Genomic DNA, 15718 nt, shown 5'->3' on the forward strand with positions numbered 1-15718 from the left:
ACCAGCACCCCGGCACGTCCTCAGCACCTCCCCAGGCCTGGCTGTGCTGCTGGGGACGTCCACCCTGGCGGGGACGTCTCTCAGAGCCACCCCTACAGCCCCAGCTCCTGCTCCGTGGCCGGAGTCCGTCCTTCCAGACGGCAGGTGGCACCTCCTCATGGGGCGCCTGGGTGGCTCATTGGGTTCAGCGTCGACTCTTCATCTGGGCTCAGGTTGTGGTCTCACAGTTCGTGGGATCGAGCCCCGCATCGGACTCTGCGTTGACAGTGCAGAGTCCGCTTGAGATTCTCTCTCCCTCTCCCTCTGCCCCTCCTCCACTCGTGCCCTCTCTCAAAATAAATAAACATTTAAAAAAGAAACAAGAAAGAAAGTGGTACCTCCCGTCAGCACAGGGTCCTGTTGCGTCTGGCTGAAAACCCCAGAATCTCGCCATCCGTTGGAGAGGCGCGGCCCGGAGGACGCGGCCTCTGGAGGGGCAGTTGTGTCTGTCTTTATCTCCGTCTTCCCCGCCCCCACCCCTGCCTGGTCTCACCGCCTGGCACGGTGGACCTGGGCCAGTAGATGTGCTGAGCGAGCGCGGTTGTGGGCCCCGGCCCTTTTACCAAATAACGCTAACAGGAAGCGAGTGCTGCGGTCTGCCAGACATGGCTCCCAGAGCTTCCCTCACAGGGATTTGGGGCGCCCTTAGGATACCTCGAGGGGCCCTGGGGGGTGTCTCCACAGAGCACAGGGCCTCTGGCCAGCCCCCCCCCCCCCCCCCAGGTGCAGTTCCAGCTGGCTCAGTCGGTGGAGCATATGACTCTGGATATCGAGCCCCACGTTGGGCATGGATCTTACTTTAAAAAAAAAACAAGGGGCGCCTGGGTGGCTCAGTCGGTTAAGCGGCCGACTTCGGCTCAGGTCACGATCTCGCGGTCCGTGAGTTCGAGCCCCGCGTCGGGCTCTGTGCTGACAGCTCAGAGCCTGGGGCCTGTTTCAGATTCTGTGTCTCCCTCTCTCTCTGACCCTCCCCCGTTCATGCTCTGTCTCTCTCTGTCTCAAAAAAATAAATAAACGTTAAAAAAAAAATTTTTTTAATAAAAAAAAAAAAAAAAAAAAAACACTTTCTGGGGCCCCGGGGTGGCTCAGTTGGTTGAGCATCTGACTCTTCATTTTGGCTCAGGTCATGATCCCAGGGTCATGGGATCCAGCCCCCCTTGAAGCTCTTCAGTGAGGATGGAGCTTGCTTAAGATTCTCTCTCTCTCCCTCTGCCCCCCCCCCACTCGGTCACTCTCTCTAAAATAAAAGATTTAAATAAATAAAAATAAATGTTTATCCATTTATTTGGAGGGGAGGAGACGGAGGGGCAGAAAGAGAGAGCAAGAATCCCACGCAGGCTCCGTGCTGTCAGTGCCGAGCCCGACGTGGGGCTCAATTCCATGGACCGTGAGATCATGACCTGAGCCAAAGTCAAGAGTTGGACGCTCAACTGACTGAGCCACCCAGGCGCAGTTTAAATAAGCATTTAAAAATAAATAAAACTTGCTGAAGAAACAGCAACAATATGTGTATATATATTACTAAAGTTAAGTTCACTTGCTTATCTTTACCTTATCTTTACTGTGGCGACTGGACCATTTTATTTTTTTTTTTAATTTTTTTTTTTAACGTTTATTAATTTTGAGACAGAGAGAGACAGAGCATGAACAGGGGAGGGGCAGAGAGAGAGGGAGACACAGAGTCAGAAGCAGGCTCCAGGCTCTGAGCCATCAGCCCAGAGCCGGACTCGGGGCTCGAACTCACGGACCGTGAGATCGTGACCTGAGCTGAAGTCGGCCGCTTAACCGACTGAGCCACCCAGGCGCCCCAATGACTGGACCATTTTAAATGGCACCGCGGCTCGCATTGGTTTCCCACTGGCCGGTGCTGCTGCAGCCATCATGGGCCACAGAGGTCGCCGTGGTCCAAGGGAGGGCTGGGTGAGTGTGACCAGTGCAGAGAGCCATCACGGAGACCAGGCTGTACTGCTGGGATGGGCTCGGCCTCACAGAGGAGTGACGTTCCAGCTGGGCCTTGGCGGGTGAGCTCATTTGCTTGTTCAGGAGGTCAGGTCAGTGAACATTTTCTGAGCAAGTCCCCCACCCCAGGCCCTGGCACCCACCATTCTGCTCCCTGTTTCTCTTACGAGTCTGACGACTCCATGGGCCTCACCAGCACGAGAAACATGGCCCTGGGCTCACCTTCCGGGAGCAGGTGATGCATCTGGCTCGTGTTGTCTACCCCCAAAACAGCACCTGCCAGGACGAGGCGAGGACAGTCTGCCTCCTTCCCCCTCCCCTCTCACAGGCTCCAGGATGCATCCACACTGAGAACAGAACGGTGTTTAACCCTTCCGCACTTCCTTTGCCTCATCTGTAAAATGGGGCATCAGCAGTCTGCCTCCGGGAGACGGGCTGACCATAGTGAGTGCTCCCAGAAGATGTGTCCCTGTCCTAACCCCTTGTACCCAGGACTGTGCCCCTGTTTGGAAACAGGGACTTTGCAGATGTAATTAAGGTTATCAGGGTGAGATCACCATGGGTTTAGGAGAGGACCCTACATCCAAGAAAGGAGAAGGAGATTTGTGACACAGGCACACAAAAGGGAAGGCCATGTGACCATGAGAGAGGCCGGGCCGGTGCGTCTTCAAGCCTGGGGGCTCGAGCCCCTATCGGGGTCTGGCCAGGGGCCTGCACACCCCTCCCTCGGAGCCCCGGGGGGAGCCAGCCCTGCCCACACCTCGGCGTCTGACTTCTGGCCTCCAGAACTGAAAGAGAATCTACTTCTGTTGTTTGGTACCCCCTGCCCCCACCTCGTTTGTGGTCACAGCAGCCCCAGCGAACATACTGTGGCAGCCTCCAGACTTAGCGCTAATGACAGCGGCAGGAGGAATGGAGCATTTTGGAATGAGGTTGAGTGGATGTGCAGTCCTGGGAGAGGGGAATGAGATTTGTGTCTGATGGATCAGCAGCTTCTCGAATGAATCAATAAATAAAAATTTCCAGAGGCCCTGCTGAAAGTCTCCTCCCGAGTGGCATCTCTGGAGCCGAGAACCCGGGTACGAGCTTTCGTCTTACTGAAGCATCAAAGTGGGCACTTGACTTTGGTGCAGCGACTGGATGTGAGTCAGACTTGCCTCCAGTCTCCCCTCTCTTAGCCTCAGTTTCTCCATGTGTAAAGTGGGATGGCGCTCCCTGCCCTGGCAGGCGCTCACGGAACGTGGGTGTGGACCCGGGGGACAAGCTTGGTACTGAGTTTCTGTGCAGACAGGGATCACGGATGCGGGGTGTGGATTGGGGCCCAGACACAGCTCAGACGGACACACCCAGCACGGCCAAGACAGGCTCACCCCAGACGCTCTGAAGGCTGGGACGTCTCCCTCTTTCTCCCATTGTGATGATAGATGCATCTGTGCATTTCCTTACTCAGCGTCTGCCTCGTCCTCCCTTCTCCGCAGAACTGAGCGGAGCCTGGCAGACTTCATCCCAGGGCACTGAACGCACGCAGGCCTGGGAGCCTTTCCTGGGGTGGGCAGCCTGGGTCCCTTCAGGCCTGGCCTTTGCCTCCGCACGGAGACGGGTGCAGTGGCTGTCTGGGCAGGCTGGGACTCTACTGCTCCTAGGGTGGCCCTCTAAGCCCGTCTTTGGCTGGCTTCCAGTCCCGAGATCTCCTTTCTCCTGAGCATTTCTGGAGTCGTGTGGCCCAGGCTGGGCCAACGCAGAGGCAATTCTGGTGGGAGTAGGTGAGCCTGTTCTCCCAAACGTGACTGTGAATGCAGCAGATCATATGGGGACCAGGACATCTACTAAGAGAAGAAACCAGTGCAAACAATGTTCATAATCGCACTTCCTATGCAGACAGGTGTGAAGGGCAGCCGGGAGCTGGGGAGGGGAAAGAAGGAAGCCGGCTCAGAGGGTGGTGGACACGAGCCCCAGGGAGGCTTACCAACCTGACTGGGTGAGCCAGACCGGTGTTGGTGTGGACAGTCTGAGCTTGGAGGGGCCCCCCTGCACCAGCCCCCGGGGGTGTGAGCTCAGAGAGCCAGAGCCGCCTGTACGAAGGACTGGCTGCCCCCAGCCCCCACCCCCATCCCCGATCCTCCAGCTGCACTTTCCCCGGGGAACCCCCCATCAGGTAAGCCAAGCAGTGCAAGGTGTTCTGGGCAGGCGGGGGTCCGGTGGGCTTGTCACCTGGGGCATTTATTGATGGGCGGGAGGTGAGGGTCTCTCTCCTCCCGGGTGGTGAGGTGCAAAGATGTGATGTCTGGACCACTGCAGCAACTTCTCCTACGAGGGGAGCCGGGCTGAGACTCGATTATATGCCAACTAGAGGCAGAGGTAAGAAAGCCGCAAGACGCGGAGCCCCCCCACCCCCATGGCAGCATCCAGAAGTTCAAGGCCACCCACAGGTGGCACTGGGGAGGGGTGAGGCAAATGAAGACCAGGATTTCTACCTGGGATGTGTGACAGCCGGCATCTGGGGTGTTGAATGTTTCCTCGTTCATTCGTTTGCTTGTTTGCTCATTTATTCATTCAGCTTGGCTCCATTTATTAAGAGCCTGAACTAGGTCCTGGGGAGGGACAGCAGGAACTTCCAGGGGGATTCAGGTGGGGTCTGTGCCCCAGAGCGCTCAGCCGCTGTGAGGCGAGCCCGGTCCTGCTGGATGAGGCTGAGGACCATGGAGAGCAGGCAGGAGGCTACGTTCGGTAGCGGGAGCACCTCGGAGCCTGTGGGCAGCTGCTGTCAGGCATCCGGGGGTTAAAGTCCCCAAACAGTGTCCTGCTCTTAGAGGGGACCGTCTCCAAACAGGAGCAGCCTGTGCTGATTCTGGGCAGACTTGGCACCTGCGTGGCTATTTTTATCCAAAAGCTGGAAGGAGCTCTCCATCTGCCTGTCCGAGGAGCCCCATATCTGTGTCCTTGAGCAAGTACACCCCCTTCTGGAATCACAGCCATCGAGGTGGAAAGGGGGTGGCTAACATAATGTGGGTCCCTGGGCTCCAGAGTTCTGCAGAAGCAGGGCCTGTGAAGAGCCTGATCACCAAGAGAATCGCCCTGGAAAGGCTTGGTGACCCCCTCCTTGGGGTGCCCTTCTGTGAAGAGTACAGAGCTGAGGCTGGCAAGGCCCCCAGGAGAGAGAAGTACTGGGGGGCTGCCTGGAGGAGGCAGATAGGTGCAGGGAGGGGAGGGGACACAACACAGTCTGTGAAGAAGGCACCCCCAAGTTTTGGCCATTGGCACAGCTGCCCCCCAGGGATTGGGGTGGAACACAGGACCGGCTCCCATCCGCCATCCCCTCATGATGTTCCTGGGAGGCAGATGGACAGGCTGATAACCCCCACTTTATGGGGAAAAGGCTGAGATTACACCGAGGAGGAGCCTGGGGCTGGGGCCTAGTCTCCTGATTCCAGCTGAGTGTGGCTCCTCATGGGACCCAATTCAGTTCCGTCCTCTTTCCCCACTCCTTCCTTTCACACTGTCTGTGCCTGCCACCGTGCTGTGTATCACACTGGGAGCCACAAATATCAGCCTCACCTCAGCAGCTGGGGGGCGGGTGCTGCTTGCTTTTGGCAATGGTGTGGAGGGTGCATTCCTAACCTATGCCCCTCCACCCCCGGGTGCCAGCTCATGAAGGCCCATGAGTGCTCAGAGGAACGGATCGTGCTTGGGGACCCGAGAAAACGTCCCAAGATGTGCCAGTTACTGGTGCTGTGTAACAAACGACCCCAAAACTTGACAGCAGATCTCAACCATTCTGTTAGGCATATAGACTGTGTGGTCAGGGGTTTGGATTGGGCACATCAAGGATGGCTTATCTCACAGGAGACATTTTCACTCACGTGTGTGACAGTGACACTGGCTGTCAGCTGGGACATCTGCACAAGTGCTCTCTGTGTGGCCTCCCCATGTGGCTGCTTGGGCTTCCCCCAGCAGCATGGCAGCTGGGTTCCAACAGTGAGCTTCCCAAGAGAACCAGGGGGAGGCAATATCACCTTTTAAGGCCTGTCTTCTGAAGTCACATAGTGTCACTTCCACTGTGTCACAGGCTTACCCAGATTCAAAGGAAGGGGACAGAGACTGCAGCTCTTCACGGGAGGAGTGTCACAATCTCACTGTAAGGAGAATGTGTGGTATGGGAGATACTGGCTGGCGTGACCATTTCTGGGAAGTGGAACCTGCCACAGGAGTGTCAGATTTGAGCCGTCCCTGCTGGAGGGCCCCTCCTAAGGCCACTCGCCAGTTATTTGTCTTTTCTCCAAAGATGGTGGCTGTGCGTCCTCCCCAGTCTCCACCACATCTTTTGCTGCATATTTGGAGCACATAGGCCAACATTTTAAATCATTTTTTTAACAGCAGAATCCTTGGTTTACAGGACGTGTTACGAAGGAATTTGCGCCTTGGGGGCCGGGCTGCCACTGAGGAGCTATGTCCCTTGCTGCCTCCCAGGGCCCCTCTGTAATCCAGGTGTGGTGCCCCTACAGGTGTGGGTGTGGGTGTGGCTGAGCGTTGCCTCTCCACGCCTCTCCCACTCTTGCTGGCTTGGGAGCCTAGTGAGTGGAGGCATTGACCGTCCCTCGCGGCAGACCGTCTCAAGGATGTCTGTACAGCAATTGCCATGCGTGAGTGCTTCTCCATTGGCGCTGGGGCAGAAAGTGGTCAACTGCTTAGGAAAAAGGTCTACAAGGTTCTAATGAAGCTAAACATACACCTACCCTATAGCCTAGCAGTTCCATTCCTGGGTATTCACCGGAGAAAAGAAAAGTCTGCGTTTCCCAGAGACATGCAAGAGAGCTCAGGTCAGCTTTATTCCTATCAACCAGAGTGGAGGCAGCCCAAGGTCTCATCCACAGGGGAGCAGCAATCAACCTGGGTGAGTGTAAAAACTGCCAGTTGGGTGAAAGGCGCCAGACACGAAAGGCAGATACTGTATGATTCTATTTATATAACACACTAGAGCCAAAGTAAACTATAGTAAACGAAACAAAGCAACAGAACAGTGCTTGGGGGACTGAGAAGGGGCATGAGGGAATTTTGTGGGGTCAACATTCCATTTCTTGATAGAGGTTCCATTACACATATAAACATTGATTGGAGTGCCTAGATGGTGTCTTTCAGACGTGTGCATTTCACATTGTGTAAATTCCCCCTGAAAACACAAATATCGAACACCATTAATGATACACACGCCAGTGTCTAGGGGGCTGGAGAGAGAGGTTTGGGTAAATGGAGAGACAGGAGATAAATAGAGCAAAATGTTAATTGTACAATCCAGGTGGTGGGTATGTGGTCTTCACCATACATTTTTTCCTGCATGTTTGAGTATTTTCATAATAAAATGGGCAGATTCCCAGGGAGAATTTGTTTTCCATGACATGTGCCTAATTCCAGGTCCCCAGTGCTTTCTTTTCTTTTTTCTTTTCTTTTTCTTCTCTTCTCTTTTCCTTTCCTTTCCTTTCTTTTTTTTCTTTTCTTCTTCTCTCTTTCTAAGATTTTGTGTGTTTTTTTAAGTGTACTTATTTTGGGGGGGAGGGGATGGAGAATCCCAGGCAGGCTCTGTGCTATCAGTGCAGAGCCTGTCACAGGGCTTGATCCCACGAACCTCGAGATCATGACCTGAGCCCAAATCAAGAGCTGGACACTTAACCGACTGAGACAGCCAGCCGCCCCAATATTTTATTTTTAAGCAATCTCAATACCCAACTGTGGGGCCTGAGATCAAGGGTCGTGTGCTCCACCCGCCAAGCCAGCCAGTTGCAACCCCGCCCACCCCCACCAGTGCTTATTTCTATCTTCCTATCCATCAAACTACATTGCAAGTGTTTCAATAACAGCTGCCCTCCCCTCTTCCGGTTTCTGGCATTGCCCTTTGTAGACAGCCACATAAAACAGGTCAGGCTTCCAGGCCACATATTGTGGGAGGTCCAGCACTTTATCTCCTACGTCTGGCAGTTCATGGAGAGGGTGTGTAGTCGGATAGTCTCCTGGGCCTGGGAATGTTAGGGCTCCGGCTCAGAGGCACGTTTGGGCTCAATAGTGAGTGGTGTGTATGCACCCACACACGGCCGCGGTGCTTTCTCCAGCAGAGACTCAGTTGCCCTTCCTGCTTGTGTTTGAGCATCATGTCTGCATGTGGAGACATCCTGGGCCCCACACGTGGCTGTGGGAGGGGCTGGACCATCCAGGATAGTTTCCCTTCTGGCCCGGCCGGACGGCTGGCTGGCTGGACGCAGGCTCAGGGCACTGGGGTGGCTGGGCCTTTCCGCGGGGCAGCTGGTCTTCTCGCGGGGGCAGTGTAGGGGTCCCCAAAGCACAGAAGTGAAATCATCCCGGCTTTCTGGAGGCTGAGGCCGGGAACTGGGCAGCCTCACTTCAGCTCTACTCGGGAAACAGGCTGGCCCAGTGCACGGGTGGGAGGGGGCTTGTCAGGAATGCTGCGGGCCTGGATCAGGCGGCAGTCTGGCTTCGCCGAACAGGACGCAGGCCCAACTTTCCCGGCATTGTGTGTGTGTGTGTGTGTGTGTGTGTGAGAGAGAGAGAGAGAGAGAGAGAGAGAGAGAGAGAGACTGATGGAGCTGCCCACTCCCCATCCTGCTCTGTCCGCCCAAAGTGCCCAAAGTGCCTCGGTGTTCCTCGGATTGAGGGGCGGTCCCTGCAGCCTAAGGTCAGCAGCTCGAACTCCTCAAGGAAAAAAACACCCTGCAAATCTGATAAAGGTGGTTCTCAGAACCGAAGCCGCAGACCATGGGGGGCGTGGCCTGGGCGGAGAGCAAGGCCGCCGAGCACCAGTAGACCCCGGCCCTGGGTTCCGGTCCAGATGCCAGGCCGCCGTCCCGAAGCCTCTCTTAGACCGGACGGTAGCTGGAGGTGACGTGGGGGGCGGTGCCTAGGCTGGTTGGGGGCGGGGGGGGCGGTGCCCAGGCTGGAGGGGGCGTGGGGGGCGGTGCCCAGGTGGGAGGGGAAGGCAGTGGCGTCCAAACTGAAGGGATGTGGGGGGTGGCACCCAGGCTGAAGGGGGCGTGGCGGAAGCGCCCAGGTCAGGGGTTTGGGGGGGCAGTGCCCAGGCTGGAGGGGCAAGGCGGTGGCGCCCACACTGGAGGGGGCTTGAGGAGGGGCGCCCAGGTTGAAGGGGGTGTGGGGGAGGCGCCCAGGTCGGGGGGCGGTGCCCAGGCTGGGGTGGGGCGGAGGCGCGGCCGCGGGATTGCGTGGGGTGTTGCGGAGGAAGCACAGCGGGGCTGGCGCGAAGCGGGCGGTACAGGCCACACGGCCTGTGCTTACCCTCCTCCCTGCCTGTCCCTCCGAGGGTGCGTGGGCCTGTCTTTGGCCAGGACGACCCGGACAGGTCGCCCCCTCCTGACCTGAGGACCCACGACCCAGGATCGCTTCTCAGCGCCGCTACGCCGCCAAAGGCAGGCTTCCGGTTCCTCTTCCCTCCCTTCCGCCCCTTCCCTCCCTCTCCTCTTTAGACACTAATGGACTGGGGCTGGCCCCGGGACTGCACACCCCTCGGGAAATCTACCGCAAAGGGCAGCTCCTGGACGGAGACATCCACAGACAGTTATAGTGAAAAGATGAGTGCTTTTGAAAAAAGATGGGAGCCCTCTCCATTCTCCAATGGAGACAAATCACTGTGTGTGTGTGTGTGTGTGTGTGTGTGTGTGTGTGTGTGTGTGTGTGGCGCGCGCGTGCGCGTTCTCTGTTGGGCACTGTTTTTTCTCCCTACAGTTCCACCACTTGGACTCATCTGCTTTATCCTTACCACCTGCCACATGAATGCCCCTCGTCCAGGAAGCCCCTGACCCTTGAGGGACATAGGGCTTCCCCGCTCGAAACCTGACCTGGGCCTTCTGTCTCAGCTCCACAGGCTGTCTGCCAGTGTAGGGGTGTCTGTTCTCCCATCACCCAGCCTCACACCTGACACCAGTAGTTCTCAATAAGTATCAGGAATGAAGCGAGTACGAGACTGTATGTTCCTGATTTCCCTCTGACTCCCAGGTGCTGGCCATCTGCAGGAGGTTGGCATTGGATGTTTTCGCTCTTACTTTTTTTGCTTTTTAAAAAAAAATGTTTATTTATTTATTTTGAGAGAGAGAGAGAGAGACAGAGCACATACAAAGGAGGGGCAGAGAGAGAGGGAGAGAGAGAATCCCAAGCAGGCTTTGTGCTTCCAGCACAGAACCAGATGCGGGGCTCGATGTAGAAAATCGTGAGATCATGACCTGATCATGATGCTTAACAGACTGAGCCACCCAGGCACCCCATTCTCACATTCTCTTTTCCTTGACCAAGGGACTTCAGTCTTGGCTTCATCTGGGTCCTGTAGGTTGCCTCCAAGTCTTTACACGAGCCCCAGCCTTTGTTTAGATAGATCTCCAGGCTGCCTGTTGATCTCTGAGGTTTCAGAACAGGGAAGCGAATGGTTAGAGAAGGTGGGGAAGGAGGCGGAAATAGAGGAAGGCAGAGCACAAGGCATCTACTTTGGGGAAAGCAGGAGACAGACAGGCAAAGAGGAGGAGGAGGAGGAGGTGGCTCACCCACACAGGCTGCCTATGTTCAGAATGGAAGAGCACTTAAGGGAGCAGGGAGAGAGCCTGCTCCAAAGGTCCCCCCGCTGCCCCCATTGAACACAGCCTCACCCTCCAGGACCCTGGCTAATGTCCTGGGACCCTGGCTAGCCCAGCAAGCTGGTGGCCACAGGGATGCTGGAGGCCAGCAAGCCTTGTGCAGATAGGTGTGTGCTTCCCAGGGCCCTGGTCCTCTAGGTTTGTGGTTAAGGACAGATCATGGATGTGGTGCCCCTGGGTAGCCTTGCTGAGGCTTTTCCACCACAAGGGCTCTCCTCACCTCTGCTAGTGCCCACATAGGAAGGGCAGAGCTGCTCCCTTCTGATTCCTAAAGCTGAGTTAATCCTTGTCTGGGAATCAGTAAGCAAGCCAGGGAGCCTGCAGGGCCTTAGCTGCAGTAAAAGGGGAGAGCAGTGCCTCTCTTGGAGCTGCTGTGAGGATCAGAGGGTCGAAAGCAACTGAGAGGGGACTGCCTGGGTGGCTCAGTGGGTTAAGCGTCCGACTTCTGCTCAGGCCATGATCTCACTGTTCATGAGTTTGAGCCCTGAATTTAGCTCTCTGCTGTCAGCACTAAGCCCCCTTTGGATTCTCTGACCCTCCTCAGCTTGTTCTCTCTCGCGCGTGCTTCAATAAATAAATAAACAAACAAACTTTTTTTTTTTTTTTTTTTTTTAAAGCAAGGATTTGAAAGCTGCTGAGAATGGCCAGGGCTGCTCAGTGAGGGTGGGGGGATTACAAGTCTCAGTGTGAGGCTCTGAGCGAGGATGGCCCCAAATGCCTGTGCTCCAGCTTCTCGCCCTGAGCAATGGGTGCATTGAAGCCTTTCCGGGAAGGAAGTGGCAGGATCAGATTCAGGGATCTGTGGGCGTGGTGGATGAATTGGCCTTTTCTCTCTTTCCCCAACACTCCGGACTCATTCCTGCCTCAGGACCTTTGCCTTTTGCTCAGTTGGCTTCTTCCTGTCAGTTAGGTCTCAGCTCACTTGCCTGTGTCAGAGTTCACTCCACCACCTTGTCATTACCTTATTTTTCTCCGCATAGCACTGTATGAGCAAGAGCAAGTATCTTATCTATTCTGTTTACCAGCGCACCTTGGCTCTTACAGTGGGATCACCACAGCTCAACAGATAATTGTCCAAAGGATAGAAGAGCGTGATGATAAAGCCTCAACAGAGTGGCAGGAGTGGGGACGGAGAGGGGAGGGACGAAAGCAATATTAAGGAGGTAGGATCTTGGCCACGCATTAGAAGAGGACATTAAGCATCTCAGATTTCTGGGTGAGTGGAGCGAACAATCACTAAACCCAGATTTACAGAGAAAGGAGCTTTGCTCAGCCTGTTTGTTTCTCTCTTCTGTTTCTCTTTTCTCGAGAGCACTTTGGTTACAGCAGTGTGGCCAAATCACTCAGGGAGTGTGGAAAGGTTTGACGCACTGCCTCTCCCTCGCCCCTTTTAAGCTGATCTTTGCATTTATATGATACTGAAGTAATTGGACCTCCCTGTGAGAACCTGGGAGCACTTAACTTCCCTAGTGACTGTGTAATTCCAGGGTTAAAAGGGCTGCTGGTGCTGGGCTGATACATCTTTAGAGCACAGCAGTTCAAAAGCAAGTGTGTTGTGTAGGAACACCTCCTGGTTAATACTGCCACAGGGCCCCCGCACTTGGGACAGCCGCAGGCATCTGGTGGTGGTGGTGGTGGGGGGGGGGGGGGGGCGGTGGTTCTCCCAAGCTGGTGGCAGGCAAAGAAAGCTGAGCCTTGCCCACTGAATCAGCATGCGTCCTCCGGGCCCGACTGCTGAGTCAGGCCTGCATAGCTGGCGATGCAGCAGTATGAGGCCCAGGAGCGCTCTCCGACCTGGAAGTACTGCCCTTCAGGCGGGGGCTGGAGGTCGTGGCACTGCGGCCAGGGGTGTGGGCTGGTGAAGGCTGCTGTTGGGGGGTGGGGGAGGGGTGCAGCAGCAGGAGGTGGCACGTCTGCCCTTGCCAGGCACTAGAGGTGCAATTTGTGCGAGGCCTTTGTGGCTGAGGGGAGCGCCTGGAAACTCCGCTTGAGCTCCAATTCTTGAGGATCCGACGACACTAGGGCGAAGGAACAATAAGATGGGGAGGGTCAGCACGTTGACCAAAGACTAGATTTCCCTGGAGAAGAAAGAGAGGCCTCGTGGCTTAGCCTAGCTCCTCAGGATCCTTTGGAGGAGCTGGGGACCCCTTCCTTTGGCCCCTCCTTGGGGGTTCCAGAGCGATCGAAACGCGCACATAAAACGCGTGAATAAGGGGCACGGCACACAGTGAACATCATTCCGGATACGGGAGAGCAGGAGGGCAGGGCCGGGGCGCAGGCTGGGGCAGCCGTCGGGCGCGCAGTGGTCGCGGGCGGTGGCGCAGCGCCCCAGCGCCCTCCTCTAGCGCGTGGGCCGGGACCCCGGCCGCGCGCGGGCCTCAGTTTCCCAGGCAGCGCCTCGCCCCGCCTCGCCCCGCCCCCCGGCAGCGGGCGAGTGACGTCACGGGCGGCGCGCAGCATTGTGGGGCGGGAGCGCCGAGTCGGGGGAGGGACGCCGAGACGCCATTTTCGGCGGCGGGAGCGGCGGAGCAGGAGCAGAGCTGGAGCCGGCGGGCGCAGGGCGGCGGCTACGGGGAGGAGCCGCGGGGGACAGCGCTCGCGGGCGGCCGAGGATGCTGCGGGGCGGCCGCGCCAGCGCCCCTCGCTCGTGACCGCGGCGCCGCTCCTGAGGCAGCCGAGGCGGAGGGCCCCGCGCATTCCTGCTCCGCGCACGCGCCCCGCGACCTCCCGGTGCTGACAGCGCGAGCGCGCGGCCCCGCGGGAGCAGCACGGTGAGTCCGCGGTCCCCTTCAGGTCCGCAGCCCGGCCGCACCCCTCCTCCTTACCCATGTCCCCTCCCGGGACCGCGGTCCTCGGTCCTCGGTCCCACGCCCTCATCCACATCCCCTTCGGCTCCTCTTCCCGGGCCCAGCCCCGCCCGGCTCCTCATCCCCGTCCACTTGTCCGTGCCCGGTCCCTTCTCGGCGCCGCGGCCCTGGGTCTTCATCCACGTCCCGTGCCCGCCCCCGCCGAGACTTCATCCCCGGCCACAGCCCCTTCCCCATCTCGGTCTCCAGTGCAGGTCCCGGCCCCTCCCCGTGTCCGTCCCCCTGTGCGCATCCCCGGCCCGGGCTGCGGGCGGGCGGGGGCGGCGGCCCCGGGGAACAGCTGCGGACCCCCGGAGCCGCGCGACAGGGGGATAGGGCCGCCCCCGGGAACGCGGCGCGCGGGGAGGGGCGGCCGGCCCGGCTGGCTTTGTCCGAATCCTCCCTCTTCCTTCCGGCCCCCGCCCTCTCCGGCGGCACCGCCCTGGGCGGACGCGCCTGTCATGCTCACCGGCAAAGGGCTGCCGGGCGGGTCGGAAGCGTGCAGGGTCTGTTTCTTGCACCGTGTTCACCTGGGCTGGCGTTGCTCTTGTGCGAAACTTGCAGCGGCCCTGGTCTTGGAATACTTACGCTGTTGTCAAATATGGTGCGCCTCTTTCCTTAAACAACAACAACAACAACAACAAAACAGAAGCTAAAATGAAACATGAAGGAAGTAAAATTGGTGCCTGGTGGGTTGGATGGTTTTATAACGTGACGTTTGTAGCTCCAGGTGATTTTGTGATCGAATTGTTGCTCCTTGTTGTTTTGTCATTCAAAAACACACTAAGATTTTACATGTTACACGTTTAATAAGGAGTACTTGCAAAAATGTTTTTAAAAAGTGTGAGAAGAGACCATTTGAAATACGCTATTTAAACTGGTATGTAAAAGGGCAGTTCTTTGAGTCTTTGCATTAAATTCTAAGGCCTTTTTTTTTTTTTTTTTTTTTTTTTTTTTTTTTTTTGGGTACAGCATGACTAAGCCATTGGTCCGAATGATTAGCTCAGAATACGTTGTAATAGTTCAGTGAAAAACCCATTAGGAATTTGGGAAACCTTCTTAAGTCTCTTGGTCTTATTACTGAATTCACTTCTTTCAGGGATTGGCAGCAAGCCTTCTTGGGGGTGCGAAATTTGATTCGTTGTTCTGTTTCTTAAATATGTTTAGGAATACAACGAGACTAAATATTAATTTCAGATTGTGGGGAATTACACGTGGGAAGCAGTCTTAAGAGCCAGTTTCTCCAGGTCATCAGGGAATGCAACATCATGATGCAGTGGAGCCTTGGCAGCCCTGTGATGTTGCTGAGGGTGTGGGAGACCCCGGGTGGTAACTTCACTGTGACCTGGCTCATTCGCTTTGCTTGCGAGTGCCTTCTAAAAACGCTAGACAACACATAGTTAAGCTAGAAAGACATGCATGGGAATCAAGACAGTACCTGCAGGAAGAAGAGAGAAAATGCCGCTGGGGAGAGGCGTATAGTATCGTAAGTATTTTAAAATAAATAAAACGTTAACTGTAGTTACTTAAAATTGTACATTAAAAAATTATACGTTCTTTTTTTTTTTTTTTCAACGTTTTTTATTTATTTTTGGGACAGAGAGAGACAGAGCATGAACGGGGGAGGGGCAGAGAGAGAGGGAGACACAGAATCGGAAACAGGCTCCAGGCTCCGAGCCGTCAGCCCAGACCCTGACGCGGGGCTCGAACTCACGGACCGCGAGATCGTGACCTGGCTGAAGTCGGACGCTTAACCGACTGCGCCACCCAGGCGCCCCAAAAAATTATACGTTCTTAAGCGTGTTCTGTAACATTGAAAAATAGGTAAGCCGATGTGTAACTTTCCATATGGGACTATAAAAGTTGATTAATTTGTAAGATTCATATAACACGGAAACATAAGTGGAATATAAGAAACCAGGACTTTATGTAACAAAGAAGTCATCAGTAATACCCTCAACAGAAGTACAGGCCAGTTTTAAGTGTCAAATTTCAGGACATAGAATGAAAATGATTAGCATGGTAAATGATGAAAGCTTGGTCTTTTGTTTTTTTAAATCAAACCAAGAGTTGATTTTTTTTTTTTTAATTTTTATTAAAAAAAATTTTTTTAATGTTTATTTATTTTTGAGAGACAGAGACACACACACACAGGGCACAAGCAGGGTAGGAGAAGAGAGAGACGAAGTCACGGAATCCAAAGCAGGCTCCAGGCTCCGAGCTGTCAGCACA

General features: G+C 55.6%; 1 protein-coding gene and 1 long non-coding RNA gene across 3 annotated transcripts in view; one reads left to right on the top strand and one right to left on the bottom strand.

Annotated features, from left to right (window-relative positions):
* Nucleotides 1–6796: 6796 nt before the first annotated feature.
* Nucleotides 6797–9430, bottom strand: LOC131517806 (uncharacterized). The gene is made up of 2 exons (XR_009264848.1): nucleotides 9295–9430; nucleotides 6797–7165 (listed from the first exon to the last, which is right to left on the bottom strand). It is a non-coding gene; the product is annotated as an uncharacterized LOC131517806 (long non-coding RNA).
* Nucleotides 9431–13173: 3743 nt separating this feature from the next.
* The window catches only part of KLC1 (kinesin light chain 1), a 68724-nt gene continuing 66179 nt past the window's right edge, over nucleotides 13174–15718 (top strand). For both annotated transcript variants that reach the window (XM_058740399.1, XM_058740400.1), the window contains exon 1: nucleotides 13174–13411. The gene's annotated coding sequence lies outside the window, so the exon portion shown is untranslated. The remainder of the gene's footprint in view (nucleotides 13412–15718) is intronic.

Source organism: Neofelis nebulosa, chromosome 7 (genome assembly GCF_028018385.1).
Source record: "Neofelis nebulosa isolate mNeoNeb1 chromosome 7, mNeoNeb1.pri, whole genome shotgun sequence".
Taxonomy (NCBI): domain Eukaryota; kingdom Metazoa; phylum Chordata; class Mammalia; order Carnivora; family Felidae; genus Neofelis; species Neofelis nebulosa.